At 42.1% G+C, this 14,742-nt stretch overlaps 1 long non-coding RNA gene across 1 annotated transcript; it reads left to right on the plus strand.

The window, feature by feature from the left end:
- Window positions 1-2,656: 2,656 nt before the first annotated feature.
- On the plus strand, window positions 2,657-11,579 carry LOC135290814 (uncharacterized). Its single transcript, XR_010353633.1, has 2 exons — window positions 2,657-6,471; window positions 7,529-11,579. It is a non-coding gene; the product is annotated as an uncharacterized LOC135290814 (long non-coding RNA).
- The last annotated feature ends 3,163 nt before the right edge of the window (window positions 11,580-14,742 follow it).

The following is a 14,742-nucleotide window of genomic DNA, read 5'->3' on the forward strand; positions in this document are numbered from 1 at the left end:
CAAAAACTCCCGATGCTACACAGGCATTGGTCTAGTCTCCACGCCTCTCAGACTCTGGACCATTCAAATGCTCTCATTTTAGGAGAGTTGTCATTGGTTGAAACCTCTGTCAGTCAGGCCAGAGGCTGGTTCATGGAGCTGGGCTGGACTTTTTATCCATGGCCAAATTAATGTTCAGTACATGTCAGCTTGTACTGCAACATCTCTTCCTGTTTGTCTGTACCAAAAGTGTGGTTTGCTCTCTGTCACCTGTTTGCAGGTGTCCCTAGCAAACAGGGTGACAGAAAACAGCATGGTTTTAATTCGCATGAATTATAGTCTAATGAATGTGCAGTGTTTAGGTTCAGAGTCTGTAGGCATGATTCAAGTTGGCATGTCACAAGCTTAATGTTTAGATTACAAATCATAGCTTATCTTTAAAACAACAAACTACTTAACTCTTAAAATGGTTAAAGAAAGTCTTAACTACTAGAAAAAACAATTTTTAAACAGAAAACTAGAAAAAACAATTTGTAAACAGAAAAACATGTAGTAAACATAAAAATCATTTAGTAGACATGAAAAATAGTTGGTAAACAAAGCTGTAAGTTATATCTTAACTCTAAACTGAAATTAAAAAACTTTGAAACATTCAACTTTAGAACTGTAAGAAAAACAAACTTAACAGATAAAGCAATTTATAAACAAATAGAGTCTCTATATGAACTGTTATTTCAAGAGTCCCAGATTTCTATGAGGTAGTCATGAATTGTTCTGGTTACATGGCCCTGTGATGTCTGTTGAAGGGAGATCAGGATGCTGTCTGTGATTTCCAGCATCCATTGAAATGCATTTGCCTTGGGATTAGGCAGTTGAATATCATAGAATTATTGTATTGTTATATAATTAATTGAAAAACATGAGAACATTACATGACCTAAAATGTAAACGTGGGGGGGAGGGGTGTGTACATTCACCTCAACATTTTCCCCTTTTTTCTTTGTATTAGTGATTAAATTTAGGAACAAAACATGGTTATTGAACAGTATTGATAAGATACCATTATTTAGAGGGTTGCTGAGAGATCTCTTTTTTCCTATGAGGACTTGAAAGAACCCCTTCTGGACAAAGCTTTCTCATTTATCTCAAGGGAAAAAGGGGTTAGTTTTTGTAAAGCTTGTATACATATTTTCTTTACCTGCCAGTTTCATAGCTTGATCAGGCCATGACTTGGCTGGGAGAGATTTTCCATATTTTATATTTTAAAAACAAGCTTGTATTAATATCTAGTGCAAGAAATTTTTAATATGAACAGCTTATGAATAATTAAAGAAATATAAGCATTTAAATTTTCTAGTTACTATGGTAATAGTGCAAGTAATATACCTTTTTTCTTTTTGTTACAGGTTAGAAATATGTTATTGATTTAACTGGTGACTTTAGGTTTTTAAGTGATGGCAGGTGGCAAATTCTCAGTGAAAAAACTTTGCAGCTGAAATTTTGCTTATGATGTTAGGAAATTAATGTTCTATGTATGCTTTAGTGGATCTAGAATGTTAGAAGATTCTTTGAATCTTCCAGGTCAATCTAGAAACAATGCAAGCAGAAATACTAGGAATATCAAGATATTTGTTAATATACATCTTAGGATCTCTTTGAGACACAGTAGCCTGGGATAGAAATGTAATATTTTCTTAGTAACTTTAGCAGAATCAGCTATCACAGGCTTACCAATTTTGGCTTTAGCAAATGCAAAAAACCAATAAGTATTGTACTATGAATTCTAGGACATATTTAGTAAACTGATGTGTGATTTTGTAGTTCTTGTGTGACAATCCTTCGATATTTTTTACCCTTAGCACATGTTATTATTTTATTAGAGTTTGTGTAATATGAAAACTTTCCTGTAGTTGAAATATCAGAAGGCAAGGTGGCTGTGAAGTTTTGTTGAGGTTTGAGCAGTAGAGACTTGGTGCTTGTTTGCACTTTCACTGTCCATATGAAGGGAGATGCTAATTTCCCGCTGGACTTGGTGAGAGAGTGGCTTGTTCTTAGTTGTTGCAAAACAGCTGTGTTATGTGGTTGGCACCATCTCTTCAGGACGATTTGATTGTTACTACTCCCACAGTACCACACCCCCGCACACTTCTTCCCACTGCTTTTTGCTGGTTGGGCACCATGGGCTTTTCCCATGCTTTTCTTCTTGATTTGGTGTCTGCAGCTCTTCTCAGATCCATCCTTGTAGGCAGGACTGGAGGCGGAGCCATGCCCACTGGTGGCATGGCTGTGTTCTCCAGAGGTTGGCTTGGGGGTAGAGCCCTGCCCCCTGCCATAGGCTGGATTCAGAGTCCAGGTACGTTCTCCGATGGAGGCGTGGTTAAGCTCCCTGAAGTTTCTGGTGTGTTTCTGCAGCTGGGCCACCTGGTTTCAGGAGACGGTCTTGGAGTTTCTATGGGGATTGGGAATGCAGGTGGCCCTTGATTGTCTTTGTTTGCTGAGATTTCCCCATGCCCCCGGGCTGCGCCATTACCCACAGTCGAGGGAGGGTGCCCTGCCAGTGGTACGTCCCAGGGTGGGCTGTTTTTGGCTTGTTGCGAGGCGGTCTCGGGAACAGCATGGCGCTGAGTCATGGTCATAGGCTGCTGCAAAATGGTAGCTCAGCTCGAGTCATTGTAGGAGTCCTGCAGGAAAGGCACGGGATATTGTCTGCAAGGTGCTGGCACCAGATGTTCCTGGGCTGCCAGAAACCCGCCGACCCCTTCTGTATCACTGCACAGTGAGTCCGCTCCGTGCTGGAGTGCTGCGGAGGACAGCTCTCCTAGCAACAGTGCTGGTGCAGGGAGGAAATTTAAAGCAGGTCAGCCATGTGGAGCAGCATGGCTGGCCATTTCATCCGGTCACATCATGTACTGCAGGTTTGGAAAGGTGCCCATTCTCCCCAAAAACTCATCTGATGTCCAATCCTCACCATATACCTCAATATTACCAGTCTTAATAAATCCAAAATAAGTTCCTACAGCCTTATAACTCTTACCACATTTTCCTCGCCTGTCATGGCTGCTCTAATTATGAATTGACCTCTTCGTTTCTGAGGAGGCAGGGCCAACCAGTGAGGAAAGAGAATATGCCCGACTATGGGAATATGCCAGCACAGGACTATTCCCAGTTAGGACCTACAGAAATCAGACAAACCCTGGGGAAACCTGCAAACCTTTAGACAATCTCCCACCGCCCTACCCAATGCCACAAGACCTTCTCCCTCTCCCTGTGCCAGTAAATCCTGTGCACCAACCCGCAGTACCCCAAGTGCCACCAGCAGGACAGGCTTTGGCAGTGCAACATTCACAAGAATTGTCCCTCTCCCCTCCTCCCTCACAACAAGTAGAAACCGCCAGACACACTGTTCCCATGGGCGGGAACGGATCCCCGCCTGCTAGTAGAACAAGACAGTGGACTTGGAAGGTAAACTTCAAGGATAGTGAGGACGAGGATGGTGAACAAGGTCGTTTTGCATTAAGGGAAGTTCCAACAGCTCCGGGAGTCATTGGATATGTTAACGTGCTGATAAACTCTGGGGATATACGGGCATTCAAGAAGGAAATGGGGGAGATAATGGATGATCCGCTGGGGGTGGCAGAGAGGCTGTAGAATTTCTGGGGAACAGCATATACTCCTAGGATGATATTAGTGCCATCCTAAGGTCATTGTTTAATGCAGAGAAAAGGCAGATGATTAGATCAGCAGCAATAAAGGACTGGGAGCATAGAAACCCTCAAGGGGGGAGTGGGGAGGACAAATGGCCTAATCAAAGGCCTTCTTTGAATGCGCAGACGGAAGAGGATAGACGCAAAATGATAGAATTAAGGAATATGATCATACGAGGTATCGGGAGCAGTTCCAAAAGAACAAAATCTGAGCAAGGCATTAGGAGAATGCCAAGGGAAGGATGAAACTCCCACTGAGTGGCTGGAGATGTTAAGAAAAAGTCTCAAGATGTACTGTGGGACAGATCCGGAGTCCCCAGTGGGGGCAATCTTGCTAAAAACCCAGTTTGTAGCCAAATCATGGGAAGATATACGGCGGAAACTAGAAAAGATGGAGAATTGGCAGGAAAGAACTCTGCAGGAATTGCTAAGGGAAGCACAGAGGGTTTTGTATGAAGAGGGAGGATGAAAAGCAGAAGGCACAGGCAAAGGTTTTGGTGGCAGCAGTAAGGGAGGCCCACAAGCAAGAGAAGGATGCGAACACAGGTAAGACTAGTCAGGCACACAAGCCTCAAGGGAAACATAATCAACCCCAAAAGAAACCCATGAACAGGCAGGGAGAGGGACTGGAGTGCTAGTACTGCAAGCAAAGAGGTCACTTTAAGAGGGAGTGTAAGAAAAGGCTGAGGGATGAAAGCATCTTTCAGGAAGACTAGGGGTGTCAGGGACTTTTTAATTTGGGGTCCATAACACCCAGAGAGCCCTTGATGTACCAGATATAAAGGGTGTGGTAATTGAATCAGAAACTAAGTTTTGTGTGGGAAATATCCTATTAGTAGAAGAAGCAGATTATAATTTGCTGGGACGGGATTTGATGATAGATTTAGGAATTAGCCTGATCACTCAGGACTCACAGCTTATGGTAAGTTTGTACCAATTGACCATGGAGGATGAGGGAAAAATCAATCCCAAGGTCTGGCATTTAAAAGGAGAAGTGGAAATTAGAAATGGAACCAATCCATATTGAAATTAAGAGACCCGAAGATCCCATCCGGATCAAACAGTACCTCATACCAATGGAAGGAAGGAGAGGGCTGAAACCAATAATCGAGGAGTTGATTAAAAAGGGCACACTGGAACCTTGTATGTCCAGGCTCAACACTCCTATCCTAGCGGTACGAAAACCAGATGGGAGTTACAGGTTGGTACAAGATTTAAGGGAGGTTAATTATAGGACTAAAACACTATTTCCTACAGTTTCAAACCCTTATACACTATTAAATAATGTTTCTCCAGAGGATGCCTGGTACAGCATAATAGATTTAAAAGACGCCTTTTGGACTTGCCCACTAGCAAGGGAAAGTCAGGATTATTTTGCATTTCAATGGGAAGATCCTGACACTAATCGTAAACAACAACTAAGGTGGACTTCCCTGCCTCAGGGGTTTGGAGATTCACCAAACCTCTTCAATCGAGCAGAGGTATTGAGTGAGTTTGTTCCTGTTAAAGGGACCAAACTACTATAATATGTTGATGATTTGCTGGTGGTAGGTCCCCAAGAAGAACTGGTAAGTGTAAGCACTATAACCCTGCTCAACTTTTCGGGAGACAAGGGTTTGAAAGTCTCAAAATCAAAATTACAATTCATGGAACCTGAAGTCACTTGGGGCACTGGCTCACAAAAGGTAAGAAGAAATTAGACCCAGATAGAGTAGCCGGAATAATTGCCTTACCCCCTCCTCAATCAAAGAGGGAAGGCAGGTAATGGGGCTTGTGGGGTTTTGTAGACAGTGGATTGAGTGATATAGTGAAAAAGTGAAATTTCTTTATGAAAAGCTCACCATGGATAAACCAAAGTGGACCAGGCAAGATGAGGAGAGATTCAAAGAGCTTATGACAGCTCTGGTGTTGAGTCTCCCAGATGTGAACAGACCATTTCAGCTTTTCGTAGACATGAGTCAAAGAAACCTGGGGGGGATGTATCAAAGTTATTAGATCTTGTCAGCAGACGGTGGCCTACATGTTTGCAAGCAATCGTGGGGGTGGTTGTTTTGGTAGAAGAGGCTAAGAAAATAACTTCTGGAGCACCCTTGGTTGTCTTTTTCTCGTAACATGAGAAGCATTTTGCAGCAAAAGGCTGAAAAGTGGCTCACGGACACCCAGCTTCTTAAATATGAAGCTATCTTGATCACTCACATGATTTAGAACTACAAACAACAGCAGCACAAAATCCAGCACAGTTCCTGTATGGAGAAATTCTGGGGGAACCTGCCCATGACTGCGCGGAGATAGTGGAATTACAGACCAAAATAAGACCAGACCTGGAAGAGGAGGAATTGGAAGAAGGGGAAAAATGGTTTGTAGATGGGTCAGCCTGAATCATAGAGGGGAAAAGGAAATCGGGACATGTAGTGGTAGATGGAAAACGGGGGAAACCATGGAATCCGAGCCCTTGAATGCCAGTTGGTCAGCCCAGGCCTGTGAACTATATGCAGTATTGAGGGCTTTGCAGATGCTAAAAGGGAAAAAGGGGACGATTTTCATGGACTCGAAATACGTTTTCGGGGTAGTTCGCACATTTGGGAAGATATGGGAAGAAAGGGGGCTGATTAACACCAAAGGGTGAGGGTTGATGCATGAAGGGATAACCAAACAAATTTTAGAGGCTATAAGGGAACCTGAAGCAATTGCAGTTGTTGATATAAAACGACACCAGGCAGGAGTACAGTTTCGGACCCAAGGAAACAACTTAGCTGATAAGGAGGCTAGAAACGCGGTATTGTTGCAGGTAAGCACCCCAGAAACTGAAGTGGGGGAGGTACAAGAATTTCCCCCACAACCCTCTCAGAAAGAAATTGAGGGACATGAGAAGACTGGGGGAAAACTAGAGGAAGATAAGTGGAAATTGCCAGATGGGAGGGAAATAGTATCCAAAGAATATACTAGAAAAATTTTAAAGATGCTTCACTCGCAAAACCACTGGGGAGCACAAGCACTGGCTCAGCATTTTTTCAAGTTTTTTGGGTGCAAAGGGATTTATGGGCTAGCTAAACAAGAAGTACAAGGATGTATGATATGTCAAAGGGTCAATCGGGCTAGGGTGAGACAAGTGGCATCAGGTAGCCACCCGGTGGCATACCAACCATTTGAAAGGATCCAGGTGGATTTCACCAATATGCCAAAGGTAGGAAGATACAGATGTCTTCTAGTAATCGTAGATAAGCTGACACACTGGGTGGAAGCTTTCCCAAGCTCCAGTGCTATATCACAAGTAGTGTTAAGGCACCTACTAGAAGAAATCATGCCTTGGTACAGTTTGGTAAAGTATATAGACTCAGACCAGGGCATGCATTTCACCTCGAGAATTATCAGACAATTAGCGGAGGCTTTAGGAATCCGCTGGGAATATCACACCCCATAACATCCCCAGAGTTCAGGGCAGGAAGAAAGAATTAATCAGACTTTGAAATCCCAACTATCCAAATTAATTTTGGAAACTAAAATGTCCTGGATAAAGTGCCTTCCCTTGGCTCTTTTAAATATTAGGACACTGCCTCATTCTGAAACGGGACTAGCACCTTTTGAAATGTTGTATGGGATGCCCTATGAATGCAGAATGCCTATAGGACACCCGAGAGTAGAAGATGGTCAGATATGACCTTACCTGATAACCATAGGTAAAAACCTACAGGAACTAAGGAAGCAGGGAATTTTAATGCAAAACACTCCCCTGGGGTTTGTGGTACACAAAATTCAACCCGGGGATAAAGTACTCATAAAAACTTGGAGAGATGTTTTCCTTAACCCACACTGGGAAGGGCCATTTCTTGTTCTTCTAACCACAGATACAGCAGTGTGAACAGCAGAAAAAGGCTGAACCCACACTTTGTGAGTAAAAAGGGTTGAACCGTGAGAAGAAGAGCCTGAGTGGAAAGTTACTTCTCCACTGAAATTAACTCTACGTCAACCAAGTAAATGACCAAGAACGACCAAATAAGATGTGCAGAGCCAGAGTGTAATTGCTACCCATTGGCTCAATTCAAATGCAAATATTGTAATGAGGTGTGGGTGGTACACTGCAGAAGAGGGACGTGGCCAAAGGGTCTATGTGATAAGTGCTTGGATGGGGAAGTGCGTCTGACTAACCTTATCTTAATGCTCCTCACAGATTTGGGGGTAATTGAGACAGATTCACTAGTGTGGTTTCGGCTATTTCAAAACGGGGTAAGGGGAAAATTGAGATCCAGAGCAAAAATCTTAGCAGTAGAGTGCCGGAGACTAAACAAGGTACCTTGCAGCGCCATAGCAGTCAAATTATCCGTGTGGGGCACTTTTACAAGGAGATATGTGGCTTGAGCCAGGCACGATACACGTGAAGGATATTCCTGCTGCCAAGAAGATGGTTTTCCCCGCCATTGGAGGCACCCCAGTGAGCGTAGGCAGAGACAGAGGAATGAAACTAGGGGAAGTCCTGATGAGCCTGAGTCTAGTCATGTGCCTCAGGATTAGCACATACCCACTCAGCTTGGGAGAACAGGTCTCCAGTAACAAGTGTGGACCCTGCATGCAAACCATCCTGGATGGACGGGGTGAAGCGGAGGCTTCAACGCACCCAGCCTTGGGAAACTGCGATGGAAATGGAACAGGCAGGTACTGTCTCTTCAACGGCACCCAGTGTGGGATATGCAAAGTAAATGGAAAGGACATTTGCTGCTTGAAAGAGGCAGCATCTAAGACTGGAGAGTCAGAGCACGTCCAACGCAAAAGAGAGGTGAGACAAGCACCTATACCTATTTGTAACAGATGCAATTGTACTGTATGGACTGGGGATAGGATGGAATCTGTACAGGTGAACTGTGGGAATCCATGGGATTAGAGGATTTTAGGAAAGGTGGGAAAAAGAAAGGCCTCAGAGACAGTAAGGATAGTGAAATGCTTAAGCAGCAGAAAAGAGATATCAGCAGTAGCGAAGACATGAGAAATAGAACAATAAAGCTATGTAGTTTGGCTTTCTAAGTTGCAAAAAGGTATATTTTAGTAAATATTTAGAAGGTTAAATATGAATAGGGCTCTGTGCTTTGTCTTTTATAAATGAACTATTGTATGAGAGAAAAAGTTGCTATTGTTTTAACCAAAGCTACGTGTGCTTCATGTGGTTGGATAGAACGACTGTCAATATGCTTTTGCCCTTTGTAATTGGCTGAAACTAGGTCTGAAACTATCTTATAATATGTTGCAACATTAAGTTTCCTTGGCCTTCTGTCTGGATAGCGAGCTGCTCACATCGATCCATTGCCATAGCCATGTAATGAGACTGATGCTTCTTAAATAAACAGCTCACAACGCCGTTCAGGTGTGGTCCCATTCCGTTCGTGTCTATAAATAGTTGCCAGTGTCAGTGAACAAACTGTGTTATGTAATAACTTACTGGAAATGTGTGTAGTGGGTGGAAAAACATACTGGGTGGGGAAGAATTTAAAATATGGGAATAAGTTGCCACTTAGAAAGGAACGGGTTATCATCGACCTTCTCGAGGATCAAGATGACTGAACATGTTTACAGTATGACATGACCTTTTGTTTCTCTCGGAACAAAGAGGGATTGGACCCAGAGAGTATAATACAACAAGTGTCCCAAGAGTTAAAAAGACAGGAGGCAGAGATGAGGAAAAAGAGGGTGGAGCAAGAAAGGCCGAGAACCCTCAGTGAGCAATATGGCCAACTGGAGAAACAGTACAACGATCTGGGGTTGCCTGCTTCAGACAAAAATCTTTTTATAGATTTGATGCAGGAAATCGCGATAGAATTAAGATTGTTTAATTGTTGGATTTGTGGAGGACTGCAGTCGGCAGAGAAGTGGCCTTGGAGAGTTTCACTCCAGAGCAGCTTCTTAAATGGGATAACACTAAAATCTCCGGACTAATACAATGACCGGAGGGTTGCGTTTTGGACCAATGAGTAATTGGAACAATCTGTATTAGCTGGGAAGGGAGGGAGTATACCGAAGTAGTCTGATATACCCCTTGTATTTCCACTCTATCAGTAAATTCAAATGCTAAAAGTAAAACCTGGCAACCAGAGACCCCGGCAGGGTATTGGAGCCAGGAAAAGGGAACAATTGTGAGTGGAGCGATAAAATTGGACTATGCTGTAATAAAGCCTCTGTTGCTAACCCTTACCAATCTCTTGAAGGATCGAAAGGTTACTGGAATGAACCAGGGAGTACTGCCAGTAAATAGAAGGCTCCTAACAATTTGTATTTGATTGGTGGGAAAAAGGCTTATAGTGAATTGCCTCAAAAATGGAAAGGTTCCTGTACTTTAGGAATAATAAGACCTGTGTTCTTTACTTTACCTTGGTCAGAAAGCAGCTCTCTAGGAGCTCCTTTGTATGAAACTCTTAGACACAAGAGGGAGATAAAGAAGAAATTTCCTATTTTTGAGGGAAGCCAAACATGGGGAGGGGAAGAGTGGCCCGCGGAATGAATTATAGAATATTATGGACCAGCAACCTGGAACCAAGATAGAATTTGGAGTTACAGAACCCAATATACCTACTAAATCAGTTAATAAGACTCCAGGCAGTAGTGGAAATCGATTCAAATCACACTTCAGACACCCTGGAGTTACTATCTAAACAGCACTCCCAAATGAGGGCATTTGTGTACCAAAACAGGATAGCCCTAGACTACTTATTAGCAGAGGAAGGGCGAGTCTGCAGGATATTTAACGAGTCAGAATGCTGTATTGAAATAGGTGACTATGCAGAGACAGTTAGGGGTTTGGCAGCGGATAAAGAGGGTTGCTCATGTCCCAGTCCAGAAATGGAATTCTATCTTAAATGCATCTTGGTGGGATAGTCTGTTTGATGGAGCATGGTGGAAGAAATTAATATTCTTCATCCTCTGTTCAGTAGCAGGAATCATATTCTTACCCTGCCTGATACCATGTTTTATCAGACTAATACATTCAGTTGTACAAGGCATGCAAATAGCAGCCATGCCTATGGACCCAGAATGTGCCACAGGGAGGACTAACCCAGTCTCTAAAATCATGAAACTAGAAGGAGATCCACACAAGTGGGTAGCAGATGCTTTGGCTAAATTTTAAAAAAGTAAAAGGAAATGAGATTGAATATAAAATGTATCAAGAGGTACCTAGGGAGGAATGGGAAAATGAAAGTGAGACTGAATAATGTTTTACTTATGTCTTGTCCCTTTTTTTGTGCACAAAAATAGCTAGTCACACACACGGGAAATAAAAAGGGAAAAGGGCTAAAAATAAGTATGTATTAAGAAAAAAAAGAGGGGGGATTGTTATGAATAAGGTGGTAATTCATACTGGAAATGTAAGATTATTAATGCAATATAAAATAAATCTTTAAGATCATGCCAGCAAAGGGGAGAGGGTGATTGCCACACGGGAAAATTCAGTTGAGGAGGAGGTGCATCATTAACATACGAAGAAAACCTAGCCTGCACAGGAGATGGGCACTCCCCGATGGCATGAACGAGAAAACACCCAGTGATGATGGCCCATGTAGATGTCCACCTCAGATAGACAGGACCATCAAGGACATACATCTGAATGAAGGATTCCGGGAACTGGAGACAGATACACATCAATTCCCAGATGAGGCTTTGTCCAGCACGGGACAGAGAATAGACACAACATGAATATGAAGGACTCCAGGAGGAGGGGAAAAAGGGACTCCACTACAGGCAAGAAGAAGAGTATAAATATCAAACTCTGCCAGGCCTTGGTAGTGAACGGGGATTCGGTGTGATAGAGGCCGGATCATAGTTCAGCTGCTCCGATCCCAGTGTCAGTACTACTTTTTGATTGTTTGCAGTCAGAACTGTATATCAGTCACGAATAAAGTTAATTTTTATTTTTGATCTAATTGGCTGGATCAATTTTTACCTATAACACTACACAGGCATTATTTTAATCTCTACGCCTCTCAGACTCTAGACCATTGAAATACTTGCATTTTAGGAGAGTTATTGGTTGAATCCAATAACAGTCATTCAGGGCAGAGGGCTGGTTCATGGAGCTGGACTGGATTTCTTATCCACAGCCAAATGAATGTTCAGTACATGTCAGCTTGTACTGCAACAAAGTCTTATGTGCTGAGATAAGTACAAGGAGAGACTATTCCCCAGTTACCATTACAGGTAAAACAGACTGGAAGTGAGGATATTAATTGAATTTATTAGCCCACAGAATCAGAGTAGGTTAATCAGAAGTAAAGCAAAATTTAAAAGTACTTTCCTGCTATCACTCCCTCCTTTCCAGACTCTACCTTCTCCCACCCAGTGGTGCACAGAAATGGAATGGCAGTTTAGCCTGTTCATCACATGTTCCTGTCACTGCTCAGGGAGAGGAATCCTTCCCTTACTCCACTGAGAGTCTATACCATTGGGTACAGTTCTTCACAAACTGCTAAAAGTGGGTCCCTTTGTACAAGGTTCAGTCGTTCAAGAACAGCCTAATCCAGCTTGGGAGCCCACAGGGTCACAAATCCTACCAGGGAACACTGTGGGCTCCTTTCACCATGGGTCCCCAGGTCACTGCCATGACCTTCCAGTATGGGCTTCCCACAGGATCACAGCCCTTTTTGGTGTGGAGTCCTTTTCAGGCTGCAGGTGGACCTCTGCATCCCCATGGCCCTCCACAGGCTGCAGAGGCACAGCTGCCTCACAGTTGGCTGCGCTTTGGGCTGCAGGGGACTCCTAGTTCTGTACCTGGAGCACCTCCTCTCCCTCCTTCTCACTGACCTGGGTTTCTGCAGGGTTTTTCTCTCATATAGTCTCACTTCTGTCTTCTCTGAGCACAATTACATCTGTGTAATAATCTTTCCTTCTTAAATATATCACAGAGGCAAGACTCATTCTTGATTGTCTTGGCCTTGTCTAATGCTGGGTTGATCCTGGAGGCAGCTGGCATTAGCTCTGTTGGACATGGAGAAATGTTCTAAGTGCTTCCCACAGAAGCCACCCCTGTAGCTGCTCCCATTCCAATACCTAGTAAAGCAAACCCAATACATTTTCATTGCTAAGTGCCACAAGAAAGATTGTCTAAATTACTCAATTTAATAACACTGAAATATAAGTTGTTAAAATACAGAAAAAATAAATAGCTTTGTAGACTTGGTAACTTAGTAATTTTCTGAAATTTCTGTATATATGATTATCTACCAGTGCTTACATTTTTTAGAAACATATGACAAAGTAGCAGTTGTATCAATTTAGTAAAAGTTCTTCAGTAACTATCATGAAACTGGAGATGAAATCACAGTTATTCATTAGTAATTTATACATGAACAAAATAAACATTTTCTGATTTATTTGGAGAAAATAGCATATCCAGATAATTTTTATTTTTTTAATAGACCATGCATCATTTCTTCTCACAGTTTCCTCACCAGATACCCAGGTCTTTTGGGCTGACACACCTTTCTGAAAGACCTCCATAAGAGTGTGCAGTAGGGAGGGGAGCCAAACATTGTCAGATGATTAGTACCACAACTTTTCCCCAGGGGGCTTAAGTTCTTCGTCTTTCTGACTTAGTCTTTGTTTCTAGCCCACCATGTAGAGCATGTAAAGAAAAGGTTCCGTTTTTGTGGGCTGACCTAAGTCATGGACCTGAGCCCTTGTGGTGTGACTGCAGGGTAGGCCAGTGAGAAAGCCACTGCAGCCCCTTGCAGTTTTGGTGTATGAAGGCTGCAGACATATAGAGAGAACTTGTCAGGGTTTGGGAAAGGGGCATCTCATGCTAAGTGGGGATCTCTGAATCAGGATGTGCCAGCATGCCCAAGAAAGATGAGCAGCTGTCTCTAACACACATCCCTCTGCTCTTGGTAAGGGGTGAGAGTGAAAACCTAGCCTTACTGTGGATTGAACACAGTGTCACATTCAGTCAAGGAACAGCTTGTTAAATTTATACCGACTATGACACTTCTTTTATGTTCATAATGCACACTACAACTGGTTTTGAATATTCATATGCAAAAAAAACCAACTTCCTGTGAAGCATGTGGTAAAAGTAGTTAATCAGGTGATTTCTTCACTACATACTCCTAAATCTGTTTTTTCATTATCACCCAGAGCACACTGGCCTGAAAAAGTGAAGAAAAATAAAATTGGAAAAAATACTGTCTTCTTAGCAGTAAAACCCATTAATAGCCCTGGGGATTAAATAAATATGTTGGGTAGCCTGGAGGAAACAGATAAACTTTATCTATTTGGAAATGCATATGATCAATAACAGAAAGTAAGAGATGTGAGTGATTATCCTCTGTTCACTAAATCTAATGTGAATTCTGCACTTCTGTCACTGCAAAATTCATGTTTTGCTTGTCCCATCAGTTGCTATATCTGTACACATGTGCCACTAATATACTGATAATTAGGCTTCAGTTATCATTCCTCTTAATCTAGAAAAGTAGAGCTAAGCAGGATTTCCTTCCAAGACAACAACGTGTTCTCCATTCTCAGACTAAATACAGCTGCTGAAATCATGACAATTTCTACAGGCTAACTGAAAGAAGAGGGGAAGAAGATGGGAAAAACTGGCTTGTAAAATGATACCATTCATAAATTAAATTGTTATAAAAAAATATAATTTTCAGAGCCTATAAAATGATTTTTTATTTGTTTTACTTTTTCAAGTAACTATTAGTTTACTAGAATAAATAGGGAATAATATCTCATGATCAAACTCCTCACAGATCTGTCAAAAGGTCTTATAAATAAGTTATTCATTGTGAAATTTCCTGTGATAAGTACTTATGATTTCAGTGAACTGTTGTTTTAGTGAAATAAAGTTTTCAGTCTTCATTTGTTCTGGATTTTAGATCTCTTTATTATTTGAATTAAATATAAATGGGGGTGTTTTTTTTCAATATCTTTCTCTGTGAGTCTCTTTGTGAATTATTTTGTGTTCTAAATCGACTTTATTCTCTTGTGACAAATGCTCAAAATATAAACATCATGCTATTTGTTTTTGTAGGCAGATGAGGCTTTGTGCTTGCTTTCATGTGCAGATGTTCTAAAAACA

The sequence above is a fragment of the Passer domesticus genome, chromosome Z (genome assembly GCF_036417665.1).
Source record: "Passer domesticus isolate bPasDom1 chromosome Z, bPasDom1.hap1, whole genome shotgun sequence".
Classification (NCBI taxonomy): domain Eukaryota; kingdom Metazoa; phylum Chordata; class Aves; order Passeriformes; family Passeridae; genus Passer; species Passer domesticus.